The sequence below is a fragment of the Phoca vitulina genome, unplaced genomic scaffold, assembly GCF_004348235.1.
Source record: "Phoca vitulina isolate PV1807 unplaced genomic scaffold, GSC_HSeal_1.0 scaffold9, whole genome shotgun sequence".
NCBI lineage: Eukaryota > Metazoa > Chordata > Mammalia > Carnivora > Phocidae > Phoca > Phoca vitulina.
Window position 1 is genome coordinate 17,823,766 of NW_022589712.1, and position 20,150 is coordinate 17,843,915.

Genomic DNA, 20,150 nt, shown 5'->3' on the forward strand with positions numbered 1-20,150 from the left:
GGGCACCTTATCACTGTGCAAGTCTGAGAAATATTTGATTCTCTGACTCTTAACCTTGGCTGGATATTGGAATCACTTGTGGATGGAAAAAAAAAAAAAAATAGTACTGAGCCTGGGTCTCACTCCTAGAGATTCCAACTTTATTAGTCTAGGGTGTGGCCTGGACATTTGGATTTTTAGAAGCTTCTAGTTGGTTCTAACATGCTGGCAGGGTTGAGAATCACTGATTTGATGGAAATGACAGTCAATTCAGGGAAACGTGTGTGAAAGCAACATTTAAACTTCTATTAAGATATTCGAAGTGTCTCATTTGAATCCTTGACAACCTTTTGAAATGGGAAGAGTGGACGTTATCTTTCTTTTACAGACCAGCAAACCAAAACTCAGCGAGGTGAAGTGGCTGGTTGGAGGTTCTACCAGAAGAATTATGGAGCTGGTGAGATTTGTCTGAAGTCTTCCACTACCTCACCTATGTTTCTTTGCTCCCTGCTCGATCCCAGCTGTCCCAGCCTCCCTTTCAAAACAAACCAAAACAAGACTCTTAGTTGCCCAGAACTTCTCTTCCTGCAGCATTGTTATTAATGATAATACTAACAACAAGCAAAGCAGCGGCTAACATCGGATCCTTTCTACACATGGTGCCAAGTGCTCTGCATACATCATCTTAATTGCCTCAAAGACGCCATAAGGTAGGTTATTATCCCCATTTTACAGATGAGGAAACTGAGAATAAGTAACTTGCCAAGGTCACATTCCTATGCAATACTCTTCATATTTCATCTAAATCTCTTCTTTTCCTTGCAACCAACCAAATCTCAGCAAGTGGGAGAGAGGAAAGAATCTGATAAAGTAATTCAGAAAAAGCTATTATGGATAATTATAGCTTTCCTGAATTGTACTGCCACTCCTAATATGGGGATTAAATCTTTTAAGAAACTTCTAGAGCCAGCCATTTGAAAACATGAGTATCTAGCACTTGATGAATTCAATTGGAGAAATCGTGGATTGTTAATTTTTTTTTTTTCTTTGAGAGAGAGAGAGAGAGAGAGAGCAAGCATGAGCAGGGGGGAGGGCCAGAGGGAGAAAGGGAATCCCAAACAGGTTCCATGCTCAGTGGGGAGCCCAATGTGGGGCTTGATCTCACGACCCTGAGCTAAAATCGAGTCGGATGCTTAACCAACTGAGCCACCCAGGTGCCCCATGGATTGTTAATTCTTAACGACCCACTTTGTCTATGCCTAAGGTTAACCCTGCCTTCCCAGAGATAGTCATAGATACTGATTTGGCATCAGAAGTCTTGGGCCTGGGTCTGAAATGCTTTCTTCTCTTTTTTTTTTTTAGCTTTGGGGTCTTGAGCCTGTCCCATCCAGGATGTTCTGAGAGGATCAGGCCCAGCTAGAACATCAATCAATATTCTCCTATCTATTTTTTTAAGGTTTCCACAGTATTGAACTTATTTTTTTCCCCAGCTATGTCTGTTGTTAGTGCTGTTCTTATAACCATTTCTATTGCTCCTATAGAGATATGTTATATTATACTATCCATGAAAATGAAATATTACATTGTAGTTCATTTTACTTATAAATAAAATGCTTCCTACAGTGCTTGGTACAGAGTAAGCAAATAATCCTAGACATCATCACTACCATCATCATCATCATTAAACTTACTATCTGTTAGATCATAATTAATCACTAATAGTGCAGGAAAAACTTACAGAATTATTAATAGGTGACCCTGACTGTGCACTTACTCCCTGACATGTACAGAACTTGTTTTTATTATTTTAGTGTCCGGAGCTCAAAGCAAATCGAGTCAAGAGTCTGGTTCCTAGAAGTTCAAGAGGTATGTGTCTTCTGTTTAGCTACATAAAGTCTTTACAGAAACTAGGTACTATTTTATGATGCCATAAAGGAGAGAAAGATGTAAAATAACAAAATCTCTTTATTTCTCCAATTTTAAAGACTGTCCTCTGGTGTGGGAATCCTAGCTAATTTTGCAAAATGTGAGCTTATGTAAAGAGGTTATGTAAAAATTCTTTTATGTGTACTACAAAGAGAATAAGGCTGCTGAGTCAACCAACAGAAACTTAATCTATCCATCACCTTGTATATAAGTCTTGATTTAGTCAATGAATATTAACTGAGCACTTACTACATGCTGGATGTTGGGAATACAGCGATGACCCTTATGAAGCACACTTTTCAGATGGTACACAGACAAAGAACAAGTACACAAGCAGATAAGTAAAACAATGACGGTGCTAAGTTTCGAAAAAGAAACCAACAGGGGGCCAAGATAGAGACTGCTGGAATAGGTACCCACTTCAGACAGAGCAGTTGGGAGGAGGAGACATGTAGACTGAAAGAATATGAAGAAGCTGGTATTCTAAATGTGGGAAGAAAAGCATTACAGGCAAAGAGAGTCATAAATGCAAAGTCTCTGAGGTGGGGGAGATGGTTGGTGCAGTTAAGAAACTGGAAAGGTCAAGTGTAATTGGTGTGTGGAGAGCATGGGAGCGGAGGTTTGACCTGAGGCCACAAGGCTCTTCATGGGGCCCTCTTGGGGGATGATAAGGAGTATGGATTTCATTTTAAGTCCAGTAGGAAGCCATTGGGGAATTTGAGGCAGAGAAGCAGCATGATCTGATTCTTGCCTTAATGTAATTCCTACTGTGTGTGGAGAAAGGAGATGGTAGACAGTGATGACCTTTCTCTTACCAAGCAATCCTTGTTAAAAAAGCAGAACTTATGAAGTAATCTGCCTATAATTTTAAAGTAATCTTCCATGGACATAATCCTTCATATTTCTGTAGGAACAGTAGTTCTTACATTCTCAATGGGACAGCTCGTAGACAACTGAGCATTGACCTGCCTAGCTGAGGACAGGGTTGCACTTCCCCACGCTTTTTGTCAAAGTAAAAGATAACAGAGTCCTTTCAAATCGCTGTTGGTGAAGTGCATGTCTTCGGCTCCCTCTTTCATCGGGGAAAGGTGCTGTGTTGAAAGTGAAAAAGATCCAGCCACATGTGACCTCATAAAGTCCCAGGTGGAACACGAGACTCCTGTGCGTCCTCGTTCTGGGCAGGTAACGGGACACAAAACACGCAGGTGCAGACCTAGGATAATTGACTGGTGTACCAGTGTCAGTGCCCATCATACCAGACCCCGTAGCATCCCCAAATCCTGCCCATAAAAGCTAGGTCACTCACACTGTCCCCGAGCCAGCTCAGAAGTCAATTCCCCATCCCCATGCTGTCTTCTAATTCCACTGGGCCCACAGGGGCAGGAAAATGGTAATGCTCCATATAATGCGGAGCTGAACAGGTACAACTGTGACAGCTGACCTACTTTTGCAGCTCTGAAAGTCCAACTCTCTTTACCCCAGGATCGTTCTCTTTGCAGGTTTCAGTTCAACGCAAGGCCTATTTCGATGGTTGAGTTATGAACTCCCAAAATAGAGGCTGGTCATGGAAATGCAGACAGACGCCTCCTGGCAGCCTCACTACTGGGCACCGCTCAAGTCATCAGTTTTAATGAGAGCTCTTAATATCACCTCCATCAGAATGGTTGCCCTGGGCTGACTTTCTGGGCTGTGCACAGGTGCTCTTGGCCAAAAATGTAATGTAGGTTATTACATTACCAATGAGGCACAGATGTGCTTTCTGTCTGAGCTCAAGGTGGTAGTCCCGCCAAGTGCATAACTCTTTCAGCAGGCCCGGGTCTGTTTGTATCAAAATGCTGTTCTAGCTCAGTGAACCCGAGAACTGCCTTCTGCTTCCCCAGGACACGACTTTAGCAAATATGCCTAAGAATGCAAGAAACCTGGGCTCTCCAAAGGCAGGTATAGGCTTTCTTAAGAAACAACGTGATCCAGTCTGCAACCTTTTTGCCTTTTTAGTGAGAGCTTCAGCCACCACGGATTCATTCTTTGACTCATCAGGTTTTCCCTGGGCACCTGCCCTGGGCCAGGTACTCCGAAGACGTCGAAGATGAGCCTGCCAAGGAATCTGCCCCCAGGAGGCCTGCAATGATCTCTACTGTTTCTGATCTCTTCCCACTTCTTCAGAATTTTCTCTCAAGATCCATGTCTCCACTGCCTCTCCCTGAAGCTCTAGTCCTAACATCACGGCTTTTTTTCTACAGAGTTGGATGTTTACCTCATTTTACATGCCCAGAATCTCCTTTTTCTGAAGATTGAAATCCCCTTTCATTGACCTTTTTGTTATTCAGCTTGGTCCCTGGGATCTATCTGACTTGCAACCAGATTTCCCTGGAAGCTGCAGTGGCCAGTCCCGCAGTTAGCCCTGCGTCCTGCTTTGGCGCTGCCCAGACCACTTGGAAGCCTGGGTGCTGAGAACCAGCCTCGAAAGGCCCCAAGGGGCCTCCACCGACGTGGCCCTGCACCTGCCTCTGTTCTCAATGTGGAGCCACCCTGTCGGGGGTAGAACAGTGGCTCCAGGAGGCACAAGGGGTTCTCCTCTGTGTGAGGGAGTGCATTTCAAATTGACCTTGACTTTGAGAGTGACATTGCCTTGCAATCCTGGAAAATTTATCTCTTGCACAGGAGCGAAATGGTGAGAAAGGAGGTCAGTACACTGACCAGTCTCCCCGACTGTCATTTCAGTTTTAAACACAGAGGTGAACAGACACAAGTAAGATACTGGGAATGTGTGTGTGTGTGTGTGTGTGTGTGTGTGAGAGAGAGAGAGAGAGCTTGGAAAAGTGGACAGTGTTTTAGGGGACATCTGAGAGTACCCAGCCGAGGAAAACATGAGAACAACATGGTCAGGACCTAACATTATTCAATCCTTCTGTTCTTTAGCTTGCTGTATACCCCCCTGTTAACCCAAGATGACAGAAGGATCCTGAAGATAAATGGGTGCCTTCTTCTCCATTTCCTATGTACCCCCTCCCCACACCCAGTGCCTGACTTCATTCCCTGCCCACCCCGTTCCCTTATTCCCATTCCTCGTTTGACTGATGGCTTGGCAGTGGCAGTAGGAAGGGATGGCTGGCGGCATGAACCCTGTTGTCTGTCTCCACACCCCCCAGGGACGTGGCTGTTGCTGGGGAGCACAGGACTGTCATTCCTGCAGCGGTCGGGAGCCCCCAAGATCCAGCCGGAAGCGGTGCCCTCGTGGCATGGTGGCTGTTCTACATGGCTGGCCTCGTTAAGAAGCGCATCTCTTGACAGGCAATTTGCTGCCGCCACCTGTATCCCGCAATCCTTTGCTAAGACTATGAAATGCACCCAGTTCCCTCCCTTCTCCCAGGCTTTGTGTTCATGACATGCTTGCTTCTACTTACTGTACATTGCCCCATTTGCATTTCCATTTGGTGCTTGAAATATTCTGATCACCTCTCCTTTCTCCTAGGCAGATAGGCACATGTTTTATAAGTGGGAGGAGGGCAAGGACATAAGGGACCCAGCAGATGATCATAGAAAGTAAGTGTCGAACGGCTGTGCTTCTGACTTAGGAAGACCTGGGGGCCACGGCCGGTCCCTCTGGTGGGAATCTCAGTTTGGATGAAGTACAGGAATGGGAAGGCTGACTTTCTGTCTAGTGGTTTACCCTTGATTTTCCATCATCAGAACCAGGTGGACATCTTCCTGATGGTTACCTCAGTGGTAGAACATTTAAATAATACAGTAATATTTACAAAGCTTTTTTAGGAGCTTTACCAACTATTATGCAGATTCAAGACAAGGCCCATAAGGAACTGATTAATGTTATTATACTTATATACCCAATATATAAGTATAAACTGTATCCTAAGATTTGGGGTGGGGGGAAGGAGAGAGGCAACTATAAGCTGATTAATGTGATAAGTGATATATATTTTTAAAGATTTTATTTATTTATTTGAGAGAGAGAGCACAAGCAGGGGGAGGGGCAAAGGGAGAGGGAGAAGCAGGCTCCCCCCTGAGCAGGGAGCCTGATGCGGGACTGGATCCCAGGACTCTGGGATTATGACCTGAGCCGAAGGCAGACGCCCAACCGACTGAGCCGCCCAGGTGCCACTTTTCTAGTATTTTCAAAATGTATATTTCAAATAGATATACATATTATATTTAATCGTGGACTAAAGAAAGGTGTTGGTTCTTAAATATGCTATTTTGTTCAGAAATCAAAAACTAAGGATTCATTTAAAAAGCCAAGCTTTATAGTGCTTTTAAAGCATGTTAAAATGATGAAAAGTACCTTCGTCTTTAAAAGATCTTATCATCCAACAAAAGTCTTCCCCCAGCAGATAAGGTTTGGCTCATTCTTAGAGTAAAGGGCACCCTCTGTGAGATCCAAGGTCTTCTCTATGCCAGGGGAGTCCATTTCCAGCCATATTTTTGCCGGGCATCTCTTCTTCTCCATTGACCTTGTAGTTCATTTATGAAGTTAATAAAAATGTATTAAGTCAGGTGTGTGCTGGGTTCTGGAGGCACAATGCTGAGTAGGACAGACCTAGCCCTGTCTCATTACTTACTGGGCCTTTGACAGGAGCAACTCACCGACCCATGTTGTTGGTAAGAACGGTAGGGGGGTAGGGCATTTTGCCCTTGCTCTGAGAGAAGAATCTAAGGGAAATGTCTGGACTTCCTCTCTCTCTGCCCACAAGGTTCATTTGAAATCTGAGAACATTTTACACAATTGGCATTAGCCACCCTGTTCCCTCTTAGCATTTTGGCTTAGTCCGAGATACAACGAACACCCTGAGTGTGGTAGATTAACCTTGGTTCTGTTTTAATTTTCCTAATCATAGACATTGGTCTTGAATGGCCCTAAGTTCTCCTGGAACAGGAGTTGCCCCATCATGGGCATGAATACCCCCTTTACTCTTGCAGACGATGATCCTTGAGTGCTGTCCAGGCATGACATGCACATGGCCAAGGTAACAGAAGTGAATGGAAAATAGGAAAAACACCAGGCTGTTTGCATTGGGACATGGTAACCATGAAACAAGCAAACATTTAATTTTGTTTATTGAGGTCAATGTGAAAGCTGTTGAATCTCTTATAACAACTTTCGGGACATTTGATGCATGCCTTTTTGAAACACCTCAATCTGAGCTTCTTGTTCTGAAATGTCAGAATGTCCCATTCTGGTAAGCATTTGACTCATATTGAGTTTTCCCTTTGTGCAGCACTCTGTGAAGTGCAGCTAAAATGCATAAGGGGAACGAAAAGAGGATAAAAATGAAAATTGGAAGCTGTGAGTCAGTAGACAGTGAAAACAATCTGAAGAGGCTTTCTGGGTTTGGTTGATTACAGACCAAATTTATGATCAAGGGAGAGAAGCCCACCCACACTTTCTATGCATGCCTTCTTTTTATGGTCTCCGCAATGCAAGGAGCTGCTTGCATCGGGCCAAGTTATTTTTGCCTATGAAGTAAGGTGGTCTGAGAACATTGTGGCCTGAATATGCAGGGAAGCTGTGTGTGATCCCGAACCCAAGCAGGGATTCTCTAACCTTGAGGCCAGGAAGCCTTCAGACAGGGCCTGAAAGGTGTGAACAATCTCAAGCCTCAATTCTTGCTTCTTTTTTCCACTTACCTCTGACAAGAGTATGTTAGCAAAATAAAACATTGCGAAGTCATAATTACATAGAGGACACATGCATAGACTTTGGAGTTCTGAGGTTGAATCATGGCTCCGGTACTACTAAGTCTGTGACTTTGGGCAAGTCAGTTAAGCTCTGCGAATTTCAGTTTCCACATCTACAAAATGGGGGTAATAAAAATACCTACTCATTATTATTATTATTATTGATAATTATGTCAACTCTATGGGAAAAAAAATCAGTGCGTTAGTTAGGATTCTTGAGTTTTCCTAGTTCTGACAATGGCTCAGTCTAGCATAAGCAAGAAGTTAATGTGCATTCTAACAAGTTAAAAATGGGAAAGACAGGTACTCATTTACTCATTCATGTTAACAAATGTTTATGGAGCATTTTCTATGTGCTCAGCCAAGGGTGAGCCATTGGGGGTGTAGTGATAAAAGTAACAGCCCCCATCTTCCAGGATCTTGAAGTCCAGTGGAGAAGATCAATAAGCAAGCTGACAATGACAGGATAGCATTTGTGCTTAAGAAATGCAGTTTGGCAGACCTATGCTTTGAAAACACAGAGCTCGTGAGAGAAGAATACCAGAAGGATTACATGCTCACTGAAGTTGAACATTCTAATTCTAAAGAAATGGAGGAGGGAAGTCAGGAACACAAGAGAGATTACCTCAGGCCCTGCCTCACACCCTGCCCAGTTCCCAGTCTTAGGCCTCTCTTCTCCCCAGGCGGTGATGTCATACTTTGGTCTCTAAGGTGAATGTGGGCCTTGGCAGGAGCTCAAGACCAACACTCTGTGACTCAAATTCATGCCAAGTTTGTAGCCAGGGCAGCCTTGACCACATGCCCCAGATCTGATACCTGCTCTTCTGCCCCAAATGCCCTGAATATTTATTTATTTTTTATTTTTTTTTATTTATTTATTTTTTTTAAATTTATTTTTTATCTTTATTTATTTATTTGACAGAGAGAGACACAGCGAGAGAGGGAACACAAGCGGGGGAGTGGGAGAGGGAGAAGCAGGTTTCCCGCCGGGCGGGGAGCCTGATGTGGGGCTCGATCCCAGGACCCTGAGATCATGACCTGAGCCGAAGGCAGACGCTTAACGACTGAGCCACCCAGGCGCCCCAAATGCCCTGAATATTTAATGTTTAGGATCAGAAGTGGGCTTTTTCTTCTTTGTCTACATTTAAGGACTTTACTCCTGGCTCTGAGCTTCATCCTCATGAGTGGACTCCTGCTACCTCAAAAAGACTTTACTGATGGCTCTTCTAGCCCCTTTGGCTTTTTTTTTTTTTTTTTTAGTAATAACTTTATGGAGATACAATTCACATAGTATACAATTCACTCATTTAAAATGTATAATTAAGGGGCACCTGGGTGGCTCAGTTGGTTAAGCATCTGACTCTTGATTTCAGCTCAGGTAATGATCTCAGGGTTGTGAGATTGAGCCCCGTGTCTGGCTCCATGCTGGGCATGGAGTCTGCTTAAGATTCTCTTTCTTGCCCTCTCCCTCTGCCCCTCCCCCCTCTAAAATAAATAAATAAATAAAATGTATAATTTTAAAAAATGTATAATTCAATGACTTTTAGCCTATTCACAGAGTTGTTCCACCATCAGCACAATCAACTTCAAAACTTTCTCATCACCCCAAAAAGAAACTTTTGCATTCCTTAGCTGTCACCCCAATCCTCCCATCCCCCCCCAGCCCCTGGCAACCACTATCTACTGTCAGTCATTATAAATTTGCCTATTCTGGACATTTCATATAAGTGGATGTTATGGATTGAATTACATCTTGCTAAATTCATATGGTGAAGTCCTAACCCTCAATGTGACTGTATTTGGAGGGCTTTGAAAGAGGTAATTAAGGCTACATGAGGTCATAAGGGACCTGACACAATAGTATCATGCCTTTATAAGAAGAGGAAGATACCAGGGATGTGTGTGCATAGAGAGGAAGGGTGAGAAGACATGTGACAGAAGCGTGAGAAGACAGCCATCTGCAAGCCAGGGAGAGGCCTCAGGAGAAAACAAACCTGCCAACAACACCTTGATCTTGGACTTCTAGCCTCCAGAACCGTGAGAAAACAAATTTCTGTTGTGTAAACCACCCAGCCCATGGTATCTTGTTATGGCAGCCCTAGCAGAATAACATAGTAGATTCATATAATATGTGCCTTTTGTGTCTGGCTTCTTTCATTTAGCATAATGCTTTCAAGGTTTAATTAATGTTGTAATACATATCAGTACTTCATTATTTTTGATGACAAATAATTTTCTATTATATGAATGGGCCACTTTTTGTTTATCCATTCATCTGTTAATGAACATGTGGGTTGTTTCCACCTTTTGGCTTTTACCAATAATGCTGCTATAAAGATTCATGTACAAGTTGTGGGCGTATGTTTTTATTTCTCTTGTCATATGTATCTTGTGTGTGTACACCTATCTAGGAGTAGAATTTATGGGTCATATAGGAACTCTGTGTATAACCTTTGAGAAACTGCCAAACTCTTTTCTGAAATGGCTACACCATTTTACATTCTTACTAGGAATGACTGAGGGTTCCAATTTCTCTACATCCTCAACAACATTCATAATTGTCTATCTATCTGATTATAGCCATGCTAGTGGGTGTTAAATACTTCTCACTGTGGTTTTGATTTACCTTTCCCTAATAACTAACATCTTTTCATGTGCTTATTGGCGATTTGTATATCTCCACTGGAGAAATGTTTATTCAGATTCTTTGCCTATTTTTATATTAGCAAATAATTTTTAACTTTTTAATGACTGAGTTGCTATCATTCTTTTTTTTTTTATTATGTTATGGATACAAGTTCCTTATCAGACACATGATTTGCGAAACACTGTCCCATTCTATGTTTTGTCCTTTCACTTTCTTGATGGTATTCTTTGAAGCACGAAAGTTTTAATTTTGATGATGTCTAATTTACCTATTTTTTTCTTTTGTTGCTTGTGCTTTTGGTGTTTTATCTAAGAAACCATTGTCAAATCTAAGATCACAAAGATTTACTCCTATGTTTTCTTCTACTAGTTTTATAGTTTTAGATTTTATACTTAAGATCTTTTGTCACTTTTGAGTTAATTTTTTATATATGGTGTGAGGTAGGGGTTTGGTTTCATTCTTTTGCATATGACTATCCAGTTATCTCAACATTATTTGTTGAAAAGACCATTCATTTCCCTCATTGAATTGTTTTGGAATTATATGAACATCATTAAACTGACCAAAATTAAAGAGTTTAAAATTCTGGATTCTCAATTTTAGCGGAGATCTAATTCTAAGCCCACTTCTAATGGTGTTTCAAATAGGATTGATGTGTTAGGTCTGATGGCTCACTATGGAATCCTAAGAATTAATTAGCTTTGGTAGACAACTGGTCAGTGTATCCATGTTGTGGCTGTTGTTTTTAAATTATAAAAGTAGTATCATTACATCCTTTAAAAAATGGTAAATGGATAAGAAATTCACCAAAATCAGAGCCCACTTGTTAAAATTATAATGTAATTATCAATGATCTAATGCATTACTGTAGATATGCCCTTTTTTCTCCTGTAGAAATAGGTTTTTGTATCATTTTTGGGAGTTAATTGGAATTGAGAATTCCATTTGGTATTTTTTTGGTATCTACTGTTTTCCCTCTGGTTTGAAAGGCCATACACATTTTTGGAGACATAATCATGCACAAATCAGGCTTTGGGCCTAGGAAAAGTTTCTTATGTCATAAGGGTGCATTTATTGGATTGTATTTACCCGGATTTATTTTGAAATGAGGCTAAGACTTCACACATAGTTTGTCCGTATATTGAACTTTTTTCCTCTCTAAGAGAATACGTGCATTTCCAGACACATCATCTCATCCTTAATAACGGTTTTTAAGACTGACTCCATGTGTTTAGGTTAAATCGATTGGGCTTCCTGTGCATGTGAGTGGAATGTGGCACACCATTTATTGAAACCTGGGCTCTGGCAATCATATCGCTCAGATTTTCTTCAGGTTGACCAGCAAGGGGCACTAAAGCATAGCATCTCTTCCCCGTTTCCTCCCAGCAACTGCAGACGTTTCACTAAGCAAGTAATTGGGCATGAATCTGGAAGCTGTGCACGCTATAGTCAGATCAAAACACTGATAGAGTTCTCTTTGATATTTTTCAAAGGTATTAATATTTTTTTAAATGAGAAAAATTCTGATTGGGCAAAAAAGACGGCAAAACAATTTCAAATACAGAATCACTCGTTGCTTTCAAGCCACCATTCTAGTCAAAACTATTAGGTAAACCCGCAGAATGCTGTCATTGCTTTTCTGCGAATTACTGCACTTTTTTTCCATCCAGAGAACATAATGGCCTAGCCACGTAACGAGTTCCTAAAAGGATGGACTACTTGATGTTACGGTGACAAGCAATTATTATAGAGGCCTCCTGGTTGGTCTTTTTTTCTTCCCTTTAAATTTTGCCTGCCTACTTATTTCCATCAACTACTAAGGATGACTCTCTTATTGTTTCAAATAAAGGATGCAATCTATATGCTAGGCACACATTATGAATAATTCCTTGTCATAACAAGGCAGGAATGTCCTTCAGAGACTGGCATGAAGTTACTGAAGCTGTTTAGTATTTGGTAATGGGCTTTTCTTTTTAATTTTAGCTTTTATCCCTGCTTAATCACCTCAAGGTACTGAAACACAAAGAATGACAGCATTCAATAATTAGTCCACCAAGCTGGAAGCAAATACCCATTATTCTTTCATTCTAAATCAAAGGAACAGTTTTTGGAAGCTCTGTCCACTTATCCATATTATAGAAATGATGAATGTAAAGGCAATTAATTCAATATTAACATTCAATTACAGGTCAGCATATAATAGTTGGAGTAAAATATTATTCAGTTTTCTTTTAAGACTTGGGTTTTTTGGACCTTGCTATTTGTAGCATGTGGGAATTGTATATTAAAACAAATCGCATACTTCTTCACTCACCTCATTAAAGCCCTCTTCCCCTCAAATACAATCCAAAGCCTCAAATGCCTGATTACTTAAGAACCCTTAAGAAGTCTTAGCTAAATGATGGATAGTTCAGAGTACAATTTCTAATATTTTTCCCTTTGCCAGCCAGAATTAGAAATTGGAGGCTGCAGAGCACAGATTTTTTAGGGGCTTAGACAGAGATCAAGAGTGCAATGAAAAAGACAGAGCGAGAGAAAGGTAAGACCACGGATTCCATGTTTTCTAAACACACCGGCGGTATTCAGTCTTAGTTGCTTGCGATGGTTTTGATATGTCCCTTCAGTTACAGACCATAAATAACTGGCATGGTTAAGAGCATACACACAGGGTTAGTGTGTGGGGTGCACATTCTGGCTGTATGACCTTGAGCAAGTTACTTATGTAAGCCTCAGCTAATTCTGTACAGGGAGGATTCTTGCATTCATTCAACAAATACTTATTACATTCCCGCTATCTGCCGGGCACACGATAAACACATATGATTGTCCGGAGGATCAAATGAGAGAATAAATGTAAAGCTCTTAGCATGGTGGCAATAAATAATGGCTGTTATTATCTATTGAGAATCGACTGTGTGCAGACCCTATGCATACACTTGGGGCAATTACCTAACCCCTGCCTCAGTTTTCCTCATCTGTGAAGGGAAATTCTTGTCTCATGTGGCTCTTGTGAGGTTTAAATGAGGTCATATATATAAAGTGCTCAGAATACTGCCCAGCGTATAATACACGCAGTACAAATGTTTGTACTATTACCTCAGTTTCTCAGTAACAACCTGGAGAGGGAGTGTTATTATCAGCACTTGAAGGGTGAGTTAACTGAGGCTCAGGGAGGTAAGGTACATTAGTCAAGGTCAAAGGGCGGGTAAGCTGCAGATTGGTACCCTTATCGGTCTGGACCCAAAGCCTGTCTCTGCTTTTCCCACGGAATCTTGGTGCCTCCTAGATATACTGAATGCCCTGCTTGAGATCACACAGACTGTTTGCACAGGAACTCCCTTTTAGCTTTGAAGTGCCACTCCCCAGTTCCTCTGGGTTTCTCTGTTAGTGCGCCCATGGGTGAGCATGCACGTGCACGCATGCATCCATGTGTGCGCGCACACACACTCACGCACACACATCCATAGTCTTTGCACTTAGCATTCATTCAGGGCAATTGCTTCTCTCCTCAGGGTAATTATACTGTCAGTTATGTATTTAGCAAAGTTGCCATTCGCTCCTCTAGAACCTGCTTACTTTTTGCTGGGCGATAAGTTAAAAATGTAAATTTAGTTTTTCAATCTGTGAGCTTTCTCAGAGAGAAAGCTGTTTTGCTGGCTTGCTCATTTAATCATTCACTCATTCATTCATTCATTCTGTCATCTGTCATTCATCAAACAGTCACTGGGAGCCAGGCCCTGTCCGAGATAAATTCTTAAATTTTTATTAACCACACGCTATGTTTCTCAGTACATAATATATTGAATCTTAATTGTAGATCTTGTACAAATTAGTTTAAAAAGACAGAATGCAACAAAAGATGTTGTTTGTTTGTTTTTCACATCCCCAGTGGTTGTCATTGACTGTCAGCTGAAGATAGTTCTATCAACACTTCACAGCTTAAATAAGAAGCATATTTTCTCACGGCGTCCTTTGTATATCTTCCCCCTGGGAAACCCACAGCTACAAATTATATGAAGATGCTTTAAAGCCAAATGAATCTCCTTCTGAGACTCATGGGGGAAAGTGACTGCCTTAATAAACTGTCTTTTTGGCTTGATGAAATTGAAAATGTTGCAAATGTTCTAGAGAGCAACATTATACCAGTTGATAATGAATTTATGGAAAACTAAGTTCCATAGTCAAATATAGTAATTGCTTCTTTAAAAACAATACAAGAACAGCTTTCCCCCCCAAATGTACCTAAATCAGGAGGGAGGAGATTTTGAGGAGCTGTCCCCGTATGGCATGAATTCTCAGTTTTAATGCCCTGAATGAGCTATAAGTTTTGAGAATGCATTGGCTGTTGGTTGTTCACTGAGCATTCATTCTTTCTCCTTTTAATAATATTTCAACTCTTCCCTGGGGAAAGGTTTGTACTGGCTCTTGATTAAAAAACCACACCACACCACACCAAACCAAACATAAAACAACCAAACAAGAAAATCCCCTTGATTGCCTTCTCTTCCAGTCTTTTGGGAACTTGTGCTGTGACAGTTGCTCAGGGCTGTCCTTACTGGGTTTGTTCCTTAGAGCTTCTTGCTGGGAATGCCCTAGAAGGGCCGCATTGCTTGAGAGAGCAAGGCTTCCACTCAGCTTCATTATTTGGTAATATATAGAGCATTGTAAAAGGAACTTTAATTATTTCTGACTTGTATTAATTGTCACTATTTAGGGGTTATCATGAGGTTTTTGTCAAGAATTTGAGAAAAAGGGATTAGCATTGAGAGCTAAATGGCAGAATAGATACATAACTCATTAGATCAGAGATATATAAAAAGTGCCTTAAAAAGAAAGCCCTGTTGATAATATTTACCAATCACCACGATCAGAACATATGCTACAGTCTCAGACTTTAGTCCTCTCATTGCTGGAGTGTGGTAAGGTCTAGGATTTCCCCGGGGAGGGAGAAGTCAGGATGGCCAGCATGACGGGAGTCTGGACAGCAGTATTCATTGACTAATATAAAAGTATGTTCATAATTTAACGATTGGTTTGCGGAAGTGGATTTTCCAAGCGAATGGCCCTGAATCCTCCAAATAAATCTTCACTTTTATACCTAATTTTTTACTTATAAGGGTATATTATTTCTTTGAGACCCCTACAAAACCAGGGTTCAGACTCCCGGTATGGCCATATCCGTGCACATCCTGGGTATCAGCCAGCCAGCAGGCCTGGAGAGCAAAAATCAAAGGGGGCATGGGATAGGCCAACCTTGGCCACGCCCATTCAAAGGGGGTGTGGGGTGGGCCAACTTTGGCCACGCCCATTCAAGGGGTTGTGGGATGGGCCTACTTTGGCCACACCCGTGTTGCCACTCCCTGTCATGGTGGAGGGTGTTCTTGCTCAAAGTTTTGACTTGTCCCATCCATGGTGTCAGGTCTACCCACTTTAGGAGATAGAATCCTGAGGCTATCATTATAATTTCTTATAAATCATAAATGTTTGATCTTGCATCAAATGTTAATTTCTTCTATTTCATGCTTACCAAGAAACCTTCTGATCAGAACTTCACTCCTGCTGTGGCGGTCTGTGGTGTGCTGGCCATTGGACTTAGGGTCTAGTTCCTTGGGAAGTTCTCTTTCTCAGGACACATTAATAAATGGCATTCTAGTTTGCTAGTAATGATTCTAGTTACTTGGCCAACTACCTATTACTGGGAAACAATTTATGCCAAGGTATCTGAGCTTATGAAGCTAGATTTTGGACCATGGCAAACTGACTAAAATAAACATCCTGTCTCTAGGGACAGATATTCCACTGTATTGCTCTTGGCCTTCTTCCTTTATTTTCAGCTGTACTTTTGTTGGAAATGTTTATTTGTCTCTCTAGTAGACTGTAAACTCCTTGAGAACTGGGGCCATCTATATTCCAAGCAGTACAAATGCATAGTACAGAGTAAAATCTCAGTAAATATTTACTGAATGGAATAAGAAAAAGTGTGCTATACCCTGGATACTAGTAAATTAGCAGCAGTGTAAACTTTTAGCTAAACTTACCAATCATTTTGTTTTTAACTAATTTAGTTTTTCATTACAAAGTATTCAGAATGCCTTGGAGGTTGAAGATCTTTCATCTGTTTGTTTACAAGTCACATCAAATATATTACAACCTTGACTGTGGTTGATATAAAGTAATCCTTTCCTTAAGATATTTTATTTTGTCACTACAGAATTCTCCCTGTATTGTTTTATGTCTATCAGCTCTGTGAATATTTAGGAGCATTGGAAATCATTTTGTTCTTGGCACTAAGAGCTAGTGATGAGAAACTAGTTTTATCGAGAATTAAAGCAGTCTTGATATAGATGAATTCCTTTATTGAAGAATGTTCAAAATAACACAAATGAATGGTATTCATGCTAATACAGATCATTTTCATCACCCAGAAAAAGCTACTGATTTTTTTGAAGCCCTCCCCCCCTCCAAAGCATTATCCCACCATGTTCAAATTTTGGGGCAGAAGTTGAGGGGAGATAAACAAGTCTATTGGAAATAGCCTTTTCAAAAAGAAGACCATCCAGAAGAAAATGAATGAGCTGGATAAGAGAAATAAAAATGACAAGATTTCTATTTATCCATAGCTATACATTCCTGTTTGTTCTCATTTCTGATTCTACTGGCCTGTCAGCCTTTAAGGATACGGGTAATCTAAGAGAGAAAGGGTGAGGAACAGAAAGGAAGGAAAGGAGAGAGAAAGATAGAGGGAGAGAGAGAAAATGAGCCAGAATAAACTATGAGGGAGCGAGTGTGTGTGTGTGTGTGTATGTGTGTGTTTGTGTGTGTGTGTGTGTCAGGGGCAAGCAGATGCTTCAAAGCTTAGTTCTTATTTTTCTCAAACTGGAAAAAAAAAAAATCAGAACAAAACACTATCCCTCTAGCACACATCTTCCAAAAGAAAAAAAATATCCTTCAGTTATTCTGAACTATATTGCTGGTTCTGTGACTTGGCTTACGAAAGAACTCTAGCAGAAACAACCAACAATGTATTTCCTGGGGGTGATTAATTACTCTAAGTTAACGGTATTTCCAAATCCCTTGTCTCTTCTGTTAGATCGGTGCTTTGTGCCTCAGAGGTGAGATAGGAAACTTTCTTGTCTCAAGCAGCAATCCTATGGTCTCCATCTTCCTACCACTTGTCAGTTGTAGCATCATGATCAACAGTACCCATGCTATCATATCAAGAACTGATTTTATTAGTGGCATCTACAACTTCATTATAGGCTACCCAGTATCATCTTTGCTTCCTTGATAGAACCGCATTTCGAAGAGAAGCATGCATTTTGGAACTGTGTTTGTATTGAGAAAGAGCAAGTTAATGCTGTTTGTTTTCATAAGCAGAGAGGAAGTTATCAACCCTGCAGATTCTAAAATTCTAAACCTCAAGAGCTTTTAAAATTTCCTCTTTAAGGCATCAAACAGCTGTTTCTCTTGGGAGGGCTCTGGAAGCCAACTGAGTTGAACATGGGGTAATGGAATGTGGGCTTGAAAAAAATGGAATGCTGAGATCCAGCTTGTCATCACACACACACACACACACACACACACACACACACACACACAGAGGCCCCAGGCCCCAGAACCTGTGAGCAAGCTCAACTGAAGCTCTCTTTTTCCTGACAGCCAGGCTAAGCAAGAATCAAGCGTCTCCTTTATCCAGGGGAGTGACCTTTCTCATGTCACCCTCCAGGGGCCCACGCTTAGGGGAACTGTGTGGCAAGAAGCACAACGGTGATCCAGCTGCCTTTGAAGCAGCAGCCTCCAGAAACCCAAGCCAGGAGGAACAAAAGCGATAGCAGAAGCAGCAGCTCCTTCTCCCAACTGCCACGTGATGGTGTCAAGAGTCCTTCCTTCCTGTTAAAGAAAGTGGAGGCCTCTAGCATGTACCTTAAATGTCGTTCTGCCTCTTCCATACTATCATCTGCCTCCTTCTAACAGAGCTGCAAGGAGCTCCTGGGCACCCACGAACACTGGCCCCCTCTTGGGGTGTATCTTTAGCACTTGTATGACCATCATAACCATTTGCAATAGAACAGCTTTCTGCCCTGGGATGTGTTCGTCCGTCAACACCTGGTGGGGGCCTTCTGCTGTGGTTGTCCTGTTGAGGCTATGGGAGAGGCCATGCCCTAGGAATCAAAGCTGATCTCTTCTGCAGGATGAGAAGACCTATTCCAGTGTCAAGCATGCAGAGAAAACCTGGGTTCCAGGACAGGAAACCAGAACTTACTAAGTTGTTAGATCTGGGTTTCCAGAGGTGGAAGCATGTTCCAGGCCTTGCACGGGAAGAAGGGACAGATGACCTTGCTGCATGGAGGTGGGCCTACAGCTGGGAAGGGAGGCAGATGAGTAAGCTCTACGCTGAGGACATACCCTACAGCTGTGTGTTCTCTATTCCTTTTGCTGTGCTCAGTCAGCTGGTAAGACCCTCTTTAAATGGTCCAGCCCAGTCTCAGAGTGCTTTGGGGAATTCAGAGGTTGGTCTTGGGCCAGCCATGGAGAGTAGCATTAGAGGGAAGGTGTGTCCCTGAGACTGGCCTGGAAAGACCAGGGGGGACCTCCACATCATAGCCAAGGCAGAGCACAAAGCCTCCCAGGGGGCAGGTCTGAGGATCAGAGGATCGGGTTTGATTCAACTAAATGATGGGCCACCCTGGATCACTTCTCATCATTTATTCCCATAACCTGCCCAGTAGCCAACATGTTGGCAAAGCTCAACAGTGGCTGTCACGATTGTTCAGAGAGCTAACCGTTAAATCCAGCTTTAAAGTAGGATTTCAAGTTTTCCAATCACTTCCAAGTTTTCCATATAATCTGCCAGCTGTAGTGTCCTGTTTGCAGGGGTGGCCGACAGATGGGGTTTGTACCATCAGTAAGGGTTAAAGTTAGTGCATTTGAGAGCCAACACACTGGAGAACACAGGCCACAGTCCACAGTCCTTAAGGAAGAAACTATTTTACCTCTTTGGGTTGGGCTGAAAAAATAGTTATCTTGAAAAGAAAATTGTATTTACCATGGCATATGGGATCTTTAAGCACCCACAGAATATAAGGAAAAAAAGAAGAGTATAAAAAGAGAAGAGTTCAGAATAAAATACAGTATGTTTTTTGTAGTGTGGCAGCTACACTTTCCAAGAGAATCACTAATAGGATATTAAGGCCATTCCTTAACCTGGAAACTATATTGTGAGTGATAAACCCTCTTTCTGTGAAAGTTACAATAAACATCAGTGTGTGAGGGACAAGGAAAAGGGAACTTGAGATGGATACAAACCAACACTTTATTGGGCCTTGAGAAATTCAACTGAACACTGGAAATCAGGGTCTTTGTTGTTAGGAGAGCGATTCTGAGATCACTGGGGCATGAAAGTGTTCTCAGGCTAATTCCAAGCTACCAAAGTGCAGAGTCCAAAGACACTCAGAATCTCATAAAATGTCTTGCCAAGAAAAAATGGAACTTTGCCTTCTTGGCTTCCAAAAAGAGGGTTTCCATCCAGGTTCCCACTGGAATGGAGAAGTCATTCACATATTTTCCCACCCTTTTTGGTCTCTCTGAATCACAAGGACTTGATTTTAGTTAGTTATATACAAAAGGAAAATGGTCCCTTAAAATTAGGCCAAAGACCAGTCTTCAGGTAAAAAAAAAAGGAGGTTAATAAATATAGCAGGATATAATGCATGACTATAATAGTGGAACAAAAATTATGCACAGAAAATGGTAGTAAATAACACAAAAATGTTAAAGGTGGCTGTCTAATGGAATCAAATAAGCATGTTTTCTAGAATGAAGGTGCTTTATTTGATGAATAGATAAAACTTACCCTCCCCCAAATCTTATTTAAAACGAAATCCTTAAAGAAAAATTTCCATTT